The sequence below is a fragment of the Malania oleifera genome, chromosome 13 (genome assembly GCF_029873635.1).
Source record: "Malania oleifera isolate guangnan ecotype guangnan chromosome 13, ASM2987363v1, whole genome shotgun sequence".
NCBI lineage: Eukaryota > Viridiplantae > Streptophyta > Magnoliopsida > Santalales > Ximeniaceae > Malania > Malania oleifera.
In genome coordinates this window covers 27,772,908-27,789,743 of record NC_080429.1, presented here as the reverse complement: position 1 = coordinate 27,789,743, position 16,836 = coordinate 27,772,908, and positions in this window count along the sequence as shown.

The window sequence follows — 16,836 nt, the reverse complement described above, 5'->3', positions numbered from 1 at the left end:
TCTCTCTTTTTATTCTTGGACCGAGAGCACCTGGTAATGATATTGATGTTTACTTGAGGCTATTAATTGATGAGTTGAAAGAACTATAGGAAAAAGGAGTGGAGACATTTGATGTGGAAACCGAGACAACATTTCGGATGCATGTTGTACTGTTGTGGACAATTAATGATTTCCCCGCCTACGGCAATCTTTCGGGCTGGAGCACAAAAGGTTACTTAGCACACCCAGTGTGTAATAAGGATGATGGGTCCTTATCCTTAAAGCATGGACGCAAGTTATGTTTTATGTGTCATCGTCGTTTTTTACGACCTGGACATCCTTGGAGGACTCGTGGTGTCAGAAACTTTAATGGAAAACTTGAACAAAGGTTGCAACCAAATTGACTAAGTGGGGAAGAGATATTAAACCAGCTCAGGTTGATCAGATATATGAAATTTAGGAAATCATGTAGTAGTAGAAAAAGGAAACGTGCTGAGTGGGAGTTAAATTGGACAAAGAGAAGCATCTTCTTTGAGTTGTCATACTGGAAAGATCTTCCACTACGCCACAACTTGGATGTCATGCATATTGAGAAGAACATTTGTGAGAATTTCATTTGTACATTGCTGGATATAAATTGGAAGACAAAGTACAATGCAAATGCTCGTCGGGATATAGAAGATATGGGAATATGGCCCGAGTTGCATATGAATCGTGATGGGGAAAAACTTCTGATGCCATCAGCTTGTTACACATTTTTGAAAGATGAGAAGAATAATTTCTTCGAATGGTTGAAATTAGTGAAGTTCCCTGATGGATATGCATCGAACATATCTTGATGCATGAGCACGAAGGAAGGGAAGATGTTTGGAATGAAAAGTCATGACTGTCACGTCCTTTTTTGTAAAGGGTTTTGCCTGTTTTCCTTCATTGACACTTGACCGAAGATGTTCGCTCGGTGCTGATTGAATTGGGGATTTTCTTTTAACAGTTGTGCTCTAAGAAATTGAGCATAAACGTACTTGAATGGTTAGCAGAGGACATTGTGATCATACTATGCAAGCTAGAGAAAATATTTTCGCCAGTATTCTTCGATGTGATGGTCCACCTAGCCGTCCATTTACCAATGGAGGCCATAATTGGAGGACCGGTCCAATATCGTTGGATGTATCCTATTGAGAGGTAAATTATAAAGTCCTACAATGTTCACATGATTTCCTTGCTTTTTTTTTTTTTGTGTACAAGTCACTAATGCTATGTAAAATGCACAGGTTTTTATCCACTTTGAAGGGGTATGTGCGTAATAAGGCACGATTGGAAGGTTCAATCATTGAGGCATACATTGACAGTGACTGTTTTACATTTTGTTCAATGTATCTACATGATATTGAAACAAGGTTCATTCGTGAGGAGCGAAATGTGTTCATGCTATTAATGTTGAAGATGAAGAACCGAGGAGCTTTATATTTTGAGGAAATGTTCGGCCATTCGGTGCACGAGTTTATGATTTCATTGATATGAACGACCTACGAAAGGCACTTTTTTACGTCCTCAATAATTGTGATGAAATTATTCCATATATTGAGTACGTGGTTCAAAACTCCTTACTTTGCATTGTGTTTACATATGCATATATACTTAGTTGACATTAACATGTACTATTGTTGCATATAGCGAACATAAAGCTGAACTTTTGGCTCAAAATGAAAGGAATGTTGACAAAAGACATAAGAAGGAATTTGTCAATTGGTTTGGGTGCTGGTAAGTAACAACTATTGCCCGAGTTCGCTATAATGTACACTTTCAATATTGACGGTTTACTCATCGAAAGTCCTTTGTAATTAATAGATGAAAGTCATGTATTATAATAAAGAACCAACAGCAAGTAAAGATTTGTACGTGTTGACATGTGGCCTGATCAACGAGTTAACTACTACAACAGTTGCGTTGTCAACGGCTTACGATTTCATACAAAGTCCCTCAAACTGCATAGAAGAACCCAAAATTGTGGAGTTGCGGTGCTAGGTACAGAAGGAGATGAGGAAATTGACTACTTTGGTGTGTTGGATGACATTTTAGAGCTTTACCATGGAGCTAACAAACTTGTCTACATCTTCAAGTGTACTTGGTGGGACATTAGCAATAAAAAGAGTGGGATAAATTTGGATGCCTACTTTACTAGTGTCAATTTTAGTAAAACATGGTATCAAAATGACCTTTTTGTGCTTGCGACGCAGGCAGAACAAGTGTTATACCTTAAGGACACAAAATTAAAGGGTGAATGGCATGTGGCCCAAAAAATTCCTCCTCGAAGTTTGTATGATATTACAGAAGTTGTAGATAGGGAGAAGAGTGTCAGCAATGATGCTTTCCAGGAAGATCAACCATCTATTAGTGTAGCAACGTACTCTGCTATCAATGTTGTTGAGGAAGGAGCCGATCCTATACCATTAAATATAGTTGGTACCACGACAAAACATGTAGGAACTGCTGACATTAGAATTGAACCCTCTGTACACGTTGACTTCATCGACAGTGATGAAATTGACGAAGAAGATGAAACTATGGTTGAGTGCTACAGTGAAGAGGAAGACACTCTAGAAAGTGAGGATGATATTGATATTGAGGACGTATAAGGGGGTAAGCATGTTATGTTGTCACCATGTATTTGACATATGAAAATAAGTGAAAATATATTTACTATGCATCCATCTAATATCCAATCTTCTTATATTTACTTGTGAATTATTTTGTAGACATGGCACCAGGAGGTCGTCATCACTTACTTTAGTCTAGGCTATCCACAACATCATCCCACGAGTATGATGGGTCATCCTCGAGAGCAACTGAGCACGTCAGTGTTGATGTGGCACCATCTAAGCCCTCAGGACCCCAGCCCGACATGGATCCATCAGTTGGGGATCAAGCCTAAGGTGAGTTGCCGACCATAATGAGTAGCGTTAGTAAGGTTACGAGTATTTGATTTAGAATAATATATTTACTATCATTTCACGTGTATGATTATCTTGTTGTTCTTTAACTCTTCTTTCAGCATCAACCTCTATGACGCAGACAACGAGTTTAAACCATGGTGCAGCGAAGAACGTTGCACTAAAGAAGCACTTGGAGAGGACTAGGTGGCGGATCCATATCAACATTCCTCCAGGCTTTACGGCCCAGCTTGACAATTGGTGCACAGCTTGGTCACAGGAGCTTGGCATTATATGTCGCCAATATGCTCCAGTCACCTGCTTCACCTGGCCATAGGTGCCGGAGGCTCAACGCTTGGTTCTATATGGGCGCATCTTGGTAAGTAACCCTAAAACATTTCTTTCACTTTTAATATATTACCCAAAAGATTGTCTAACATTCAATATATATTTCATATGTAGGAAGAGTTTGATATGGACATTTTCACCACAGACCATGTCAAAAAGGTAGTGAACATGCAGTTGTGCTCTCGGTTTAAGACCTATCGCAGCAAAATACGCAACCATTTTAGGGAGATGGGAGATGAGGCAGAAGAGCACGCATACGATAAGATCTCCCTAGAGGATTGGCGGGTGGTGTGTCGCCATTTTTGCGACCCTAACTATCAGGTGATGTGTTTCTATTAATTACAATAACTAATTTTTCATATTTATGTGAATAATAAAAAGTCATTACATCTATTTTGTAGGCTATCTGTGAAAAAAATGCTGCGAATCACATAAAACTACATATGACGCATTGCGGTGGCTCGAAATTATTCGTCAATCATCGAAAGGTAATTGCTACGAGACTATCTGATCATTACTTGACAAGTGTTTTTTATATTGACACTGCTGAATTAATATTAAAGAACTTTTATATAATAATGTAGTGTGATCCCATCACCGGCGACCTAGAGTCAAGGCCGAATCTTTATCAAAGAACACATTAGAGGCCATCGAGTGGTGCCTGGGTGTGTAGAGGAAACATGTAAGTCAAGCAAATTATTTAGTTCATTATTTTATTCAAAACGTTAGTCGTGTTCTTATTTCTTCATTTTCATCATTTTCATGAGTGAAAATGTAACGACCCGAAGAATAATGATATTTAAATAATAAAAAGAAAGGGGAATGGAAATCGGAAATAGAAGAAGGCAATTGACTTGTTCTACGAACGCAAAGCTTCGTCGACTACATGCACTTGGAAAAGGATTAAACCGAAGAAATTATAGGGGGGGAAGGGGGGGGGGGGCCTCCGTCAAATGAAACACAGGGGGTTCGTCAACGAGGGTATAAGAGGAACCCTCGTCGACTCAAGGCCAAGATTCGGCGACATAAGAAATAACGAGAGAGGTTTTTTTGGGGCAGTCCTGAATTGTTTGTCGACTGAGGATAATGTTTTTCGGTTGGACAAAATTAATTAAAGGACTCGTTGAACGAGATGACGTGGCTTCGTCCAACAAGCCTAAAAGCCCTATAAATAGTGAAACTAAACTCAGATTTTTGATGGAAGATCTTTTGATAAAAAAGGACAGAAAACCTCGTCTTTTCCTCATCCTAAGGGTTTTCTTCCCACCTTCTCTCTCCCCTCTTATCGCTTTTTCGAGCTGGAATTTTCACTGTTTTGAGGATCTGTGAAAACACCAACAATGCTCTGGGGAAAGTTTCTTTGTAAATCTGCCGGAGCGGATCAATCGGTGGGGGGCCCTGAGGTGAAAACCATCCCCAAATCCGAGAGTAGGGTCATGATTTCTTAACTCAGTTATTTGGGTTATTTGATAGTTTTGTAGGAAGTGAATATTAACACGTTGAAATATAAATTTTAGTACTTGAAGTTTTTCATTTTTTTCAAGGGTGTTGGAGTTTGGGAAACCCCTGTTGGTGCAGGATAAAATTTTTCCTTTAGGAGCTTTTTTCAGAAATCAGGTAAAGGGGAAAAAAATAAACTAAGCTAGTTCTTTTAAAAGAAAAATATATGTTATTAATAACATTTTGATTTTAGGAAAGTAAATAGTCTATATATATGATTTTATATTTTGAAAAACCCACTATTGAAAATGATGGTATGTTTTGAATATGGGAAAAACCCTGTTGTGTGGGCCCTGAGTAGAAATTGTTTATGAAAAATACTGTTTTTTCTAAGAAATGTTGTTATGATAGCGGATTTTTTATAATGGAAAAACGAGTATGGGGCCGAGATTTTTGAGTATTTGTCGGCAAAAAAACGGTTCCAAGCTAATTGTAGGATTTATTTCGCATACGTGCCGAGCCTATAAATTGTTGTGATTTTCCCAGAGCGTAACGGGCTGAGATTATGTGTATGATTTGCTGGTGTATAACGGGCCCAGCTATGGATTTGATTTGCCAGCGTATTAGGGGCTGAGCTATGTCCTATTATTTGCTCGGCGTACGGTCTAAGCCTTGGATTGGTGATTTTCCTTTAGCCTAGCATAAGGCCTGTGTTATGATAATGATTTGCAACAGAGAAAGAGAAATAAAAAAGAACTGGCGTACAGGCCGAGCTATGGTATAATGTGTAATAATACCCGACATATGGCCCCCGCTGAATTTTCATGATATAACGTTAATATATGCAAAATGATAATGAATGATTTGATAATTTAATGGATATGAGATTATCCCTGTCTCACATTTCAGTTCCTATGTTATAATAGATTATCAAACCTGGTTGGCTTTGGTCCTGGCTTAGCACTTGCACAGTATCATTTACTATGTGTTCCATGGTCTTCGTGATCATGATATTGTGTTAACGCTGCTTTTTATAAAAACGGAGTGGTGTGAAGATTTGGATTGGTCCCGATAGTGGTTTTAAGAAGTGTGTGATCCGCCTTTTAGTGTCGACCAGGTTTAGGTAGGCCCATCAGACTTACAATCTTTACTTTTTGGACTGACATAACAGTGGTCAACCAACCATTCTCAGGTCCCGCCCTTTAGGCCACCACAAAAACACACCCATTCATGTGGGGGTAATACATGACATACAGCCAAGCTAAAACCTACCAAGAAATGTTTTTTTTGTATTATTATCTATAGATGAAATATATTTAATGAATGCAGTAATGTTTTTGCCATGTTTTGATGATCTAGTTTTTCCCATATTTGACATAATAGTTTTTTATTTGAATATGTTCTGTATGGTATATGTATAACCATGGAATACTCATTTTGCCACAACACTTGTATTAGTTTTTATTTTCCCTTACTGAGAAGGGGTCCTCACCCACCAAATTTTATAAACTTTTTTCAAGAGCCCCTGATATGAGAGCGAGAAAAGCCCCGCCTGATCTAAGTGCCCCTGTTTTTATCTGCGCTCTTTTGAAAGGGGTAAAGTTTTTAGTAGGGCAGTTTGTATTTGTGGGAAGTGTCCCTAGATCCTTAATTTCTCTTTATTTTCTGGGGATGTTAATATACTGAAATACGTGGATATTAGGACTCCTTGGTATTTATGGTAATGTGATGGTTTGTTTTTCGTATTGTTATAATATTGTAATTGTATGTTTTTTCTTACTACTTAGGATTCGTTATAAAAATTTTTCTGTTGTATCCCCTGGTAACTCACAAGGTCCTAGTGGATTATGATCTGCTAAGTTGAGATTTTTGATTTTTGTATTTTTATTGAAAAAAAAATGTGGAAATTAGCCAGGTCGGTCCACATTTTTTTGGTATCACAGAGCTTAAGTTGCTAGGTTCTGTAGGCCTTAGAGGGGCACGAAACAATAACCAGAGTTTAAGGAAATGATTTGAGATTTTTTGTTCTATTCTTATCAGTCTAGAGGATTAGGACCTTCCCGTGGTAAGTTTTTGTTATTTTCTGGGTGACGATTTCAGAAAATCATAGCAAGATTTGTTGGTTGCTCCCTCATTGTGTTCCTAGAATGTAGGAGTGGGGATTAGAAATGAGTTATAAATGGTTTGAGGAAAAGGTGAGGATAGGTGGTATATTATAACGATTAGAAATTTTTTTTAAGTTGTGGGTTTTGTTGTTTTCTCTAGGATGGATCCCAGGAAGGAGTAGTGCCCATTGCGAGTTTGGCAGTGATGGAGCAAGACCATCAGGCAGGGGCTGCATGGGACCGACTCTGACGCGGTTTTAGTTACGTTAGCCCCCGTGGGCTTCAGCAGGTTTGAACTGAGAATCGCTAGTAGCTTCAAGGGAGCAGAATGTTTCCTCTGCAGGCCATGTGCCACTAGAAAATCGAGAAAGTTTTCTTGAAGATGAACCCTCCGTCGTTCTCAGGTGGAGTTGTGATCTTGCGCCGCTGAGAACTTGATAGGCAGAAAGACTGAGAAAAGGTCTTGGCTGTGTTGCAGTTTAACTGGGAACATAAGGGGTCCTTTTTTTTGCCACCTTATAGACGGACAAGGGAGAGGCTTGTATAGGTGGGTTGGACTGCGGTGGACTATTGGAGCAGTAAGAGGGTGGAACTCCGATAGCCATGACATGGGACCGATTTAAGAATTGGTTCCTTTGATAGCTATTTTCAAAGCTAACTGTCAGGGAGGCTAAGGTAGAAGAGTGCCGATTGAACAAATGAAATGCACTATCCCGTTTCCCCCCCCCCAGAATGATTGCGGGTGCCTCCATCTCATTAAGAAGGTATGTAAAGGTATTTTGTCTTTAGGGCATAATAATTTTGTTTTATTTTAACTACTTCATCGGAGTCGTTGACCATAAGAAATGCTTATCATCCCCTCTTTAAAATGGTTATCACTTAATTCCGACCTTTAAACAAAACCTGGACCAAATCTTGTAGAAAATTCTTCTGCTTCTCTTCTCTCACTTAATATTGGGCAATGTGTGCATTTTTTAGTATTCTAACTCATGTTGAGATTGCCTATAAACTCATCAACATTAATGATTTCATCTTTTATATGACTTGTTTGGTAAAACTTTAAAAATAGAATGGTTTGAAAGTGAAATCAAATAAAGTTATATTATCCAAAACATGAAGCAGGTTGGAGTTTTGTAGGGTGATGGCGCTAAGGGGACAACAGGCCACACATAGTTCTCATATTGCTGGAATGTCGAAAAAACCAAGGAAACAAACGCGGGCAACAAAGATTGGAATTGTTTTGAGAAACAACTAGACAACACAATTTTTTGAAAAACTTTTAAAAGAGAAAAAAAAATACAAACATTCCTCATGTATAATAAATAAATACATCTGAAGTGAAGCCATTGTATAGAAGCAAGAAAGAGGAACCCGTGGGAGAGAGGGGGGGGGGGGGGGTTTGTGGAGAGATCTGAAATATATTAACCTTACATCTGAAAGAAATCGCATGAGAAATTAAAACACCAAAATCAACGACAATACAGAATTTTTAATTGTCGATCTAAACAGCCAGACAGAAGTCTATGGCCCTGCCTTACATGGTTGTTTTGGAATCCATCGTATGGCTTGGCCCGACTTCCCAGATTTCCCCTCCCCTCAAAACCACCCTAAGTTGATTGCCTTTCTAAAACATTTGAGCAATTTACACCCAACGCAGCAAGCCACAACTATGTAAGCCTGATTTCCACTTCTTTGCAGGATCAAGATGTCCCTAGAATAGACCCCTTGAACTACAATTTTATGATGGCCAATAACTAACACAGCATAATCCAATTACTGTGGTGGGGTAGAATGTTTCTTACTAGTTAAACGGTACTTTGTGATCCTTTTTTTTTTTTGGTCTTCAGGAACAATGCAAAATATCTACAGAGCAAATAAGGGAACATTAGGAAAAGACCAATCAAACAAAAAAATTTTTGTTTTCGACAACCAACTCTATTTTCCATATCAATGGCTGCTCTCCTCTTGCAGCTGAGAATATGGATAGAAAATAAATACAAATGTCAAGGTTCTAACCACAAAGCATTTCCAGACCCAAATGGGTTTCAAAGCATTCTTAATAATTTTTTTTTCCTCTTGTTTCAGTCTTGGAACAAAGTAAGAAATTAGAAACCTCTTCATTAATTCAATTGAACACTTGGCGTTGGAGCCCCAAGAAAACCAAACACAGTTTTTTGGGTCTTAATTCTAATCATTTATTTCATAACATCTTTAAGCAAATAAAGAGTTTGTCTAAAATTTTTTGTTTCCTGGTCTACCAAAAAGAGCTCCTCGAAGTTAGAACACAAAATTAGTGGGGATTTGCAAGTCTTAAGTTTTCACTGAAATTTAATATAGTTTTTGATTCTCGTTTTTGCTTCTAGCCTGCAACAAACAGAATACACAATTGTGTGACTTCCTCCTCCCCCCCTTAAAAAATATACAAAAATAAAATAAATAAATGAAAGAAAGAGACAACTACAAACCAAGTGTAAACTAATATAATGTTTTTGAACTATAGAACAAGAGAAAAGGGAAATGAAATATAAAATTAGGAATAAATTTACCTAGCGTTTGGAGACAAGAGGGAAAGTCCCCAAACTTTATTACGATGAGTTAGTGAACTGGAAAACCCCTTGGAATCACTTCCAAGCTTAAGACGCAGTGTTCCCCAACCAGCCCCCCACCCAATACAATCATGCAGATAATTGGCAGGGAAACGTGAAGATAAACCATGCTGGATCTGCCAGAGTGGAAAATTTTCTCATATACCTTGCAATATGACTCCACCTGGAAACATAATTTCCCTAGCTCACAGCATTTTTCAAAATTCCCATGAATCTATCTAAAGAAAAAAGAAACCCAATTCTAGAGTATTGTCAAAATCCCCGTACCACAGCTTTTTTTTTTTTTTAAACAAGTTTAGAATAGAATAGTTTTACTCAATTCCCACTTCCCTTTGATGATATTGACAAGAGAAGAGCAATCAAGTTTGTTTTTCTTCGAAGGTTATTGAGTTCTCTCATTTTTTAAATCCTTTTTCCCTATGTGTGTGTTTTTAAACAAACTTGGGAATAAGCTATCTGTCTGTAATAATTAGATCGATCTTTGTCCCTTGTATGGGAAAATATATATTATGTCCATAAAGTTCAAACTTCAGTTTAAATAGATGATTTAACATTCCATTCTTGACTTGCCTGGTTTTTTGATTTGATCATTCTCTTGTGAATCTGCATTGCTGGTAAAGTGGACCATTAGGACCCGCATGCCTGATTCGAACACTTCCACCATCATGGGCTGATGCAAGTGATGGTGTATAATTGCTAACTGGTAAATACTTTAAGTTTAATTTCTTTGTCTTAAATCCTAAATGACATCTTTATAAATGCAAAAAAAATTTGTGAGTGCAGGTTTTGGGAAAAAATGTTTCTATTTATATTGACCGTATTCGCTGCTGAAAATTTGTTGAAATTTTAAGGAAGGAAAAGAAAATTCAAAAGAGGCCCAATTTTGACTCCTGTGATATAACCTTTTCTTTGGACTTCTTGCCCCTGCTTTGGTGGTTAGGGTATGGCCAATTTTTTGGGTTGGAAGTGTTTGTTATTTTGTTGAAGGTTTAAAGTTTTTAATGTCAAATACATGCATTCCAAATTTTAGACATGTTTTTGCTGGATATGTAAACCTAAAAACAAACTTTCTATTACTTTTTTTTTTTTTTTTTTTTTTTTTTTTTTTTTTTTTTTTTTTTTTTTTTTTTTTTTTTTTTTTTTTTTTTTTTTTTTTTTTTTTTTTTTTTTTTTTTTTTTTTTTTTTTTTTTTTTTTTTCATTTTTTTCCTTGGCCTAACTTTGGATAATCCCTAGATTCCATTTATATGGCAAGTACCCCAGAAAATATGTTTCTAATGACTTTGAAATTGAAAGAAGATATCTGACACTTGATCCATATGACTTTGCCTTTTAAAATTTTTGAATGATTTGTATAAGCTTTTATGTGTGGCAGTTTTCTATTGTGAATTTGTTTTAGAAATGCCTAGAATTTTTGATTTGATATAATTAGCTTCTAAATTCGGGCAATGTAGGTTTTTAAACTCAGAAAGTCAATGATGTCACAAAAATATTTTATCTTTAAAACAAGCTTTAAAATTTTTGAAAACTTAACAATTTTCTATAGCAATGGGGATTTTATTTTGCCTAAGTTTTGGTGGGGGGGGGGGGGGTATAATATGGTTCCCCCATATTTCATAATCCTAATAAAAATAACTAATATTCTTAATTTTGAAGTTTTTGCCCCAAAGTCCAGATTTTGTTTTTCATGTTATTACTGCATTAAGAATAAAAGTATTAAATTTATAAGGGGACTTCCTTTCTATTTATAACTTAAAATTTTATGATCTTTTCCAATTCAACCAAAAGAATATGGAAAGTAGTAAAATGCACTTTTGAAGTATTTTGCAGATATTTATTCTATTACTTAGGTTTTAAACGTCTTTTAAAAATTTGTGGTGACAAGCCAAATGTAAAATGGGAAAAATTTGATCAATCATGGACCCATTTTGTGCCATATTAATTTTGATTATTATAGTTGTTTTAGAGTCCCGATGGAAGTCCAATGTAAACATAAACACTCACATTTCTATTTTTTCATAGAACTATATTCCTGATATATTTGTTTTATGGGATGAAAATGGATACACGTTTTATATTTTATTTAAATACTATTATATGAAGCTCCTTTGTGCACTCGTAAAAAATTCATTACTATTGGATTATTGGCACTGTTTATTGTAAACACTTAGGGTTTTGGAGCATATCTCAAAGAAGAAAAAGAATGGAAAAATGTCATTATTTTTTACAAGGGGAAAATGCTGCAATTTTCCAAAAGCGTATGTACTTTAATTTTTTTTAACTTTCCTTTAATTTTGAAAAAGGGTTTTGCAACTGTGACCAACGTCAGCACGATGTCATGCCACTACGATGTAGCTTTTTTGAACTTTTTTTTTTTTGTTATCTGAATAGAATGGAAATGTATTTAACCCAATTAGTGGGCTTGCAAGTCTTAAGTTTCATGAAATTTAATAGTTTGGATTCTGTTGCTTCTTAGTGCCAACAAAAACAGTACACCAATTGGTGTGCCCTTCCTCGCCCCCTTCAAAAATACAGAAAATAAAATGTAAAATAAAGAAAGACAGAGACACTACAAACCAAAGTGTAACTATACTGTTTTGAACTATAGACCAAAGAGAAAAGGGAATGAAAATACTAATATCGAAAAAATTTTACCTATACGTACTTGGAAGATCAGAAGAGGGAGAATCCCAAATCCGATGAGTAGTGAACTGGAAACTCCTGGCTTCACTTTCCACGCTTAAGGCCAGTTCCCCCCACAGCCCCCCGCCAAATAAACTATGACCGATAATTGGCCGGAAGCGTGAAGATACTGTTGTGGTTTTACCGAGCAATCAATGATGAATAAGAGAGTAACAAGCACACAACACAAATTGACCAGGAGTTTACGGGTGCGGCACAAACTCCGGCCTACGTAACACGGGAGCGAGGGATTATTATTTGCTGAGGAAAAAATAAACAGAGAGGAGGAGGAGGATTCCTCCGCATCACTCAACTCTCTCTTATGGTCGTACTGCATCGCACTCGCACACTACTGCAACTCTTGATTTACAACACCACACTCACCAATCATGTATATATACACAAAAGCGTGGAGCAACAAAATTCAAACGAACGGGCGGCGGAAATTCAACATTCAGGAAAGACAGGTGGAGCCGGCAATGTTGACGGAGCAGCGGCAGCGCGGCGACGAGATATTGAAGGAGAGCAGCAGCCTTCTGTTGAGGGATGGATCACATCAATTTCCCCCAACCCATAGGGGAGAATAATGTTAATCTTCAATTGACCTCCATCAGCTTATCCCTACATAGTGGAGCTCTCATAGGGTACCACTTTGTTAACATATCTGCGGATTTTCTTTGTATGAATTTTGACTACTTCAACAGTTGTTGTTCCATCATTCGGCGGTATCCAGTGATAGCGATGTCCATGTGTCTTTGTTCTGGGCATGGTACATTGAATTCTTGCTCAAGGTCCAGGCACTCTGAACACTATTCACAATGTACCTTGTATTCTTCCTGTTTGAACACTAAACTAGTGAAGAAAACTTTAACATCATCACATCTTCCTTCCAGCTTCAGGCTGCTGGCGATATGATGATTATGCTTCGTGTGTGGAAGAAGGCAACACACTCACTTGCAATGTTGCCTGCCATGATTAAGCTCCCCCTGCAAAGTGAACACAAAAACCTGATGTGGACTTCTTCCATAAAGATCACCAGCCATGTCTGCATCAGTGTAACCCTCCAGATGGTTCAGCTCCCGCACATAAGGCAACACAACTCTCCGAGTAACTTACCCTTCAAGTACTTGAGAACCCATTTCACAGCAATCAATGGTCTTTCACCTGGATGGAAAGAAAACCTGCTCACAACAACTATCAGCGTGGGAAATGTCAGGTTCGATACACTACCATTGCCGTACACAAGCTTCCAACTTGCTGATGAGTAGGGGACTATTGACCTTTCTTCCTTGAGAGGGAGACAACTTCTGTTAAGCTTGAAATGATTAGCACAGTGCAGTATTACTGGCTGGCACCTTCCAGTTGAACTTTTTCATTACGTTCAATATACTATTCCTGTTGATAACCATAAGTCATACTAGGCACTTTCTGTCGCGACGATCCTGATGCCAGGATCTGCTGAGCTGGGCCTAAGTTCACTTCGCATATCAAAAGATTTGTCAACTCCTCTTAGCTTGTTTGATCTTTCTTGTATCCTGACCACTGATCAAACATATCATCAACATAGAGTAGTCAGATGACAAAGATTACCATCAGAAAAGATCTGAAATATGCACACTGATCATGCTGCAGTCCTCTTGTATCCGTGAACACCATAAAGAATCAAATTTTCTATACCACATGGCTCGGGTGCTTGCTTAAGACGGAGCCCTTTCTTCAACCTGCAGATTGATGTTCTTCCTGGAACTTCAAATCCCTTTGGTTGCTCCTGTAGATGTCTCTTCAAGTCAACTGTACGAGCTGTCTCACATCCATGTTCAAGCTCTAGATTCCATCTTGGCTACTAATCGAGTATGACTCGAATTGTTGTCATTTTCACTACTGGGCGAAAATATCTCGTCAAAGTCAACACCTTTCTTCTGTTCGCGAAACTTTGCGGACCAAATTGCTTTGTCGTCATGACAATGTTCACTGCCATCTTTCTTAGCTTGAACACCACCATTTGTTCATTATGTGTCGTCTCTTCCCTTTGGGAAGTCTTCCAGTCATAACGTTTGATTCTTAGTAAAGAATACACCTTTGTTTTCTAGCTCTACCAATTGGCTTGTCGGTATGTCGATTGGACTCTGGGACATTTCTGGCTCCCCTCATCAGTGAGTAAACAGATATTCTGATTGGATATCTTCTCACACGGCATGTACGAATACCCCCTTTTCAAGCTCTTCTGGCTCAGCGTCTTCTGGAGGGAGGCTATACTCATCATCTGACTGCTGTCCGCTGTCTGCACTTTGTGTGAAGGGGTTGTTGCTCCCCCTGCCTCAACCCTCTGACATCTGTTTCCAAAGATCATCCTGCAATTCTCCATGTTTGTGGGAGGAATGATGATAGTGTCGGGATCTGTTACAATGAACAGGTTAGCCCGTACACTAGTGTTGGTTAGTACGTTGAGTTTGTGGTTCAAGTCCCATCGTAAACCCGGGTTTTGTCCATGAATAATCACAACCATATCTCGATGATGACCTGTCCTCTCTGGATCCCATAATCGTAGCCCGAAGTCACCATCTCCATCGCCATACGATACATGGAATGGACTTCGCGTCGAGCTTTTGCCTCTGTCTCATTAGATATATATGCAAAAGCTTTGCACCCAAACACTCTTAATGAGGTAAGAAATTTTTCTTCTGGTCCATTCTTCTCTGGAATTCCAAAGTTAGTGGTGCTGACGGTGATCAGTTAATTAAGGTACATGCGGCACGAACAGTTCCCCCCAGAATGGCTAGGTAATTTAGCCATACTGAGCATGCTTCTACTCTTTCCATAATGGTCCGATTCATTCTCTCAGCTACACAATTATGTTGTGGGGTACGTGGGACCAGTCTTTTCATGGCCTAAGACATCAGTACAGTATCTTTGAACTCGCTTGAGAAGTATATTCGCCTCCATTGTCTGTCCGGAGGCAGCTTCCATTTCTTCCCTGTTTGCCTCTACATCAATAGCATAAAATTCCTTGAAATATTTAAAAACCTGGTTCTTTGTTTTCCGAAAATATACACACACTTTCTTTTGAAGCGTCGTCAATAAAGGTAACAAAATACCTATTGCCAGCCGATTGATTCTACTTCCATGGGTTCCGCATACATCAGAATGTACCAAACTCAATGGCTTTGACCTTCTCTTCATAGAGGAACTAATGAAACTCTATGCTGTTTCCCAAATAAGCAGTGTATCACATGGGTTTAAGGCAATACCTTTTGTGATTTTTATAAATGCCTTCTTCGCCAGTGTAAGGAGTCCTTTTTCTCCTACGTGTCCGAGTCTCTTGTGCCATAGGTTTGGTGATGCTTCATCTCCACTGCAATTGATGGCATCAGTACAAATCTTCACCTGCGTTTTGTACAATGTGCAGCAATGCGTCCTCGTGCTATTGTCAAATTACCTTTTGATAATTCCAAGTACCTTTCCCGAAGTAAGCTTCATAGCCCTGTTTATCAAGGGCTGCCCCAGAAATAAGGTTTAGCCGAGGTCTGGGACATGTCGCACATCCTTTAATGTTTATGGTGCAACCATATTGGTTACAATCTGCACATCTCCGATCCCACGATCTGAGAAGAACTAGTGTTCCCCATCTTTACTGTACCAAAATCTCCATATTATACATTGTGAAGAATTCTTGTGAGGAGTGGCATGGTAGGAAGGCTGCTGTGTCTACCACCCATTCAGTGTCGTGGTTCCCATATGACAGCATGCATCTTCATCAAGGAGAAACACTGATATATCTTGAGTTAAGGTGACCGAGTTCTCACCTTCCTCCTTCTTTTGTTGCTGGTGGCTTTGACCATGATCCCGTCGAAATTTTCGACAATCTTTCTTCATATGGCCTTCAATGCCACAATAGTAGCACGAGATTTTCCCTCTCTGCCAACTTTTTACCATCATTGAATCTGCTGCGATCCTGGGATCTTCCTCTAGATTTGCTTCTGCCTCTACCTCTACCTCGACTTCTGGTACTGGTACTTTCTTGAGGTCGGCCTCTGGTTTTCAGTAACAAAGGCCTGTGACTGTTCTGCACCTGTTTCTTTTCTCCTGGCTTCTTCGTTGAATAAAGCATCTTTTACCATCGCCATGGTAAGTTTGCCGTCAGGAGCTGAATTGCTGAGAGTGATGACCAATGTCTCCCAGCTATCTGGTAAGGAGCTAAGAAGCAACAATGCTTCTGCTTCATCGCCAAGATCCATCTTTACTGATGAAAGCTGATTTACTAAATTTTGGAACTCACTAGTATGTTCAGCTATAGAGGTCCCGCCTTTTAACTTCAGATTAACAAGCCGTCTCATTAACATGGCTTGTTGCGGGCAGTCCTTGGCCTGGTACAATGTTTTCCAGCTCTCCCAAAGGCTATAAGCATCAGTCTCTTGTGCGACATGATGATATACCTTGTGGTCAAATCCATTGTCTGATTTGACCAATGGTCTTTCTATTCATTCTTCTCCAATCGTCATCTTTGATGGAATCTGGTTCATACCTTTATATCCAAAGGGTCTGCCAGATCCTTACAATTAAGGAGATCCTCCATCCGAGACCTCCACAGAGTGTAATTGGAGGCTGTGAGCTTGATCATAGTACCCGAGTCTGATTCCTCCATTGATTTAAGCACTAACTTGCTTGTACAGAAAAATTGGGGCAGAATCTTCAAGAAACCGAATATACGGTTGCGTCCGGAACGGTCAAAAACACCTGGAAATGACTT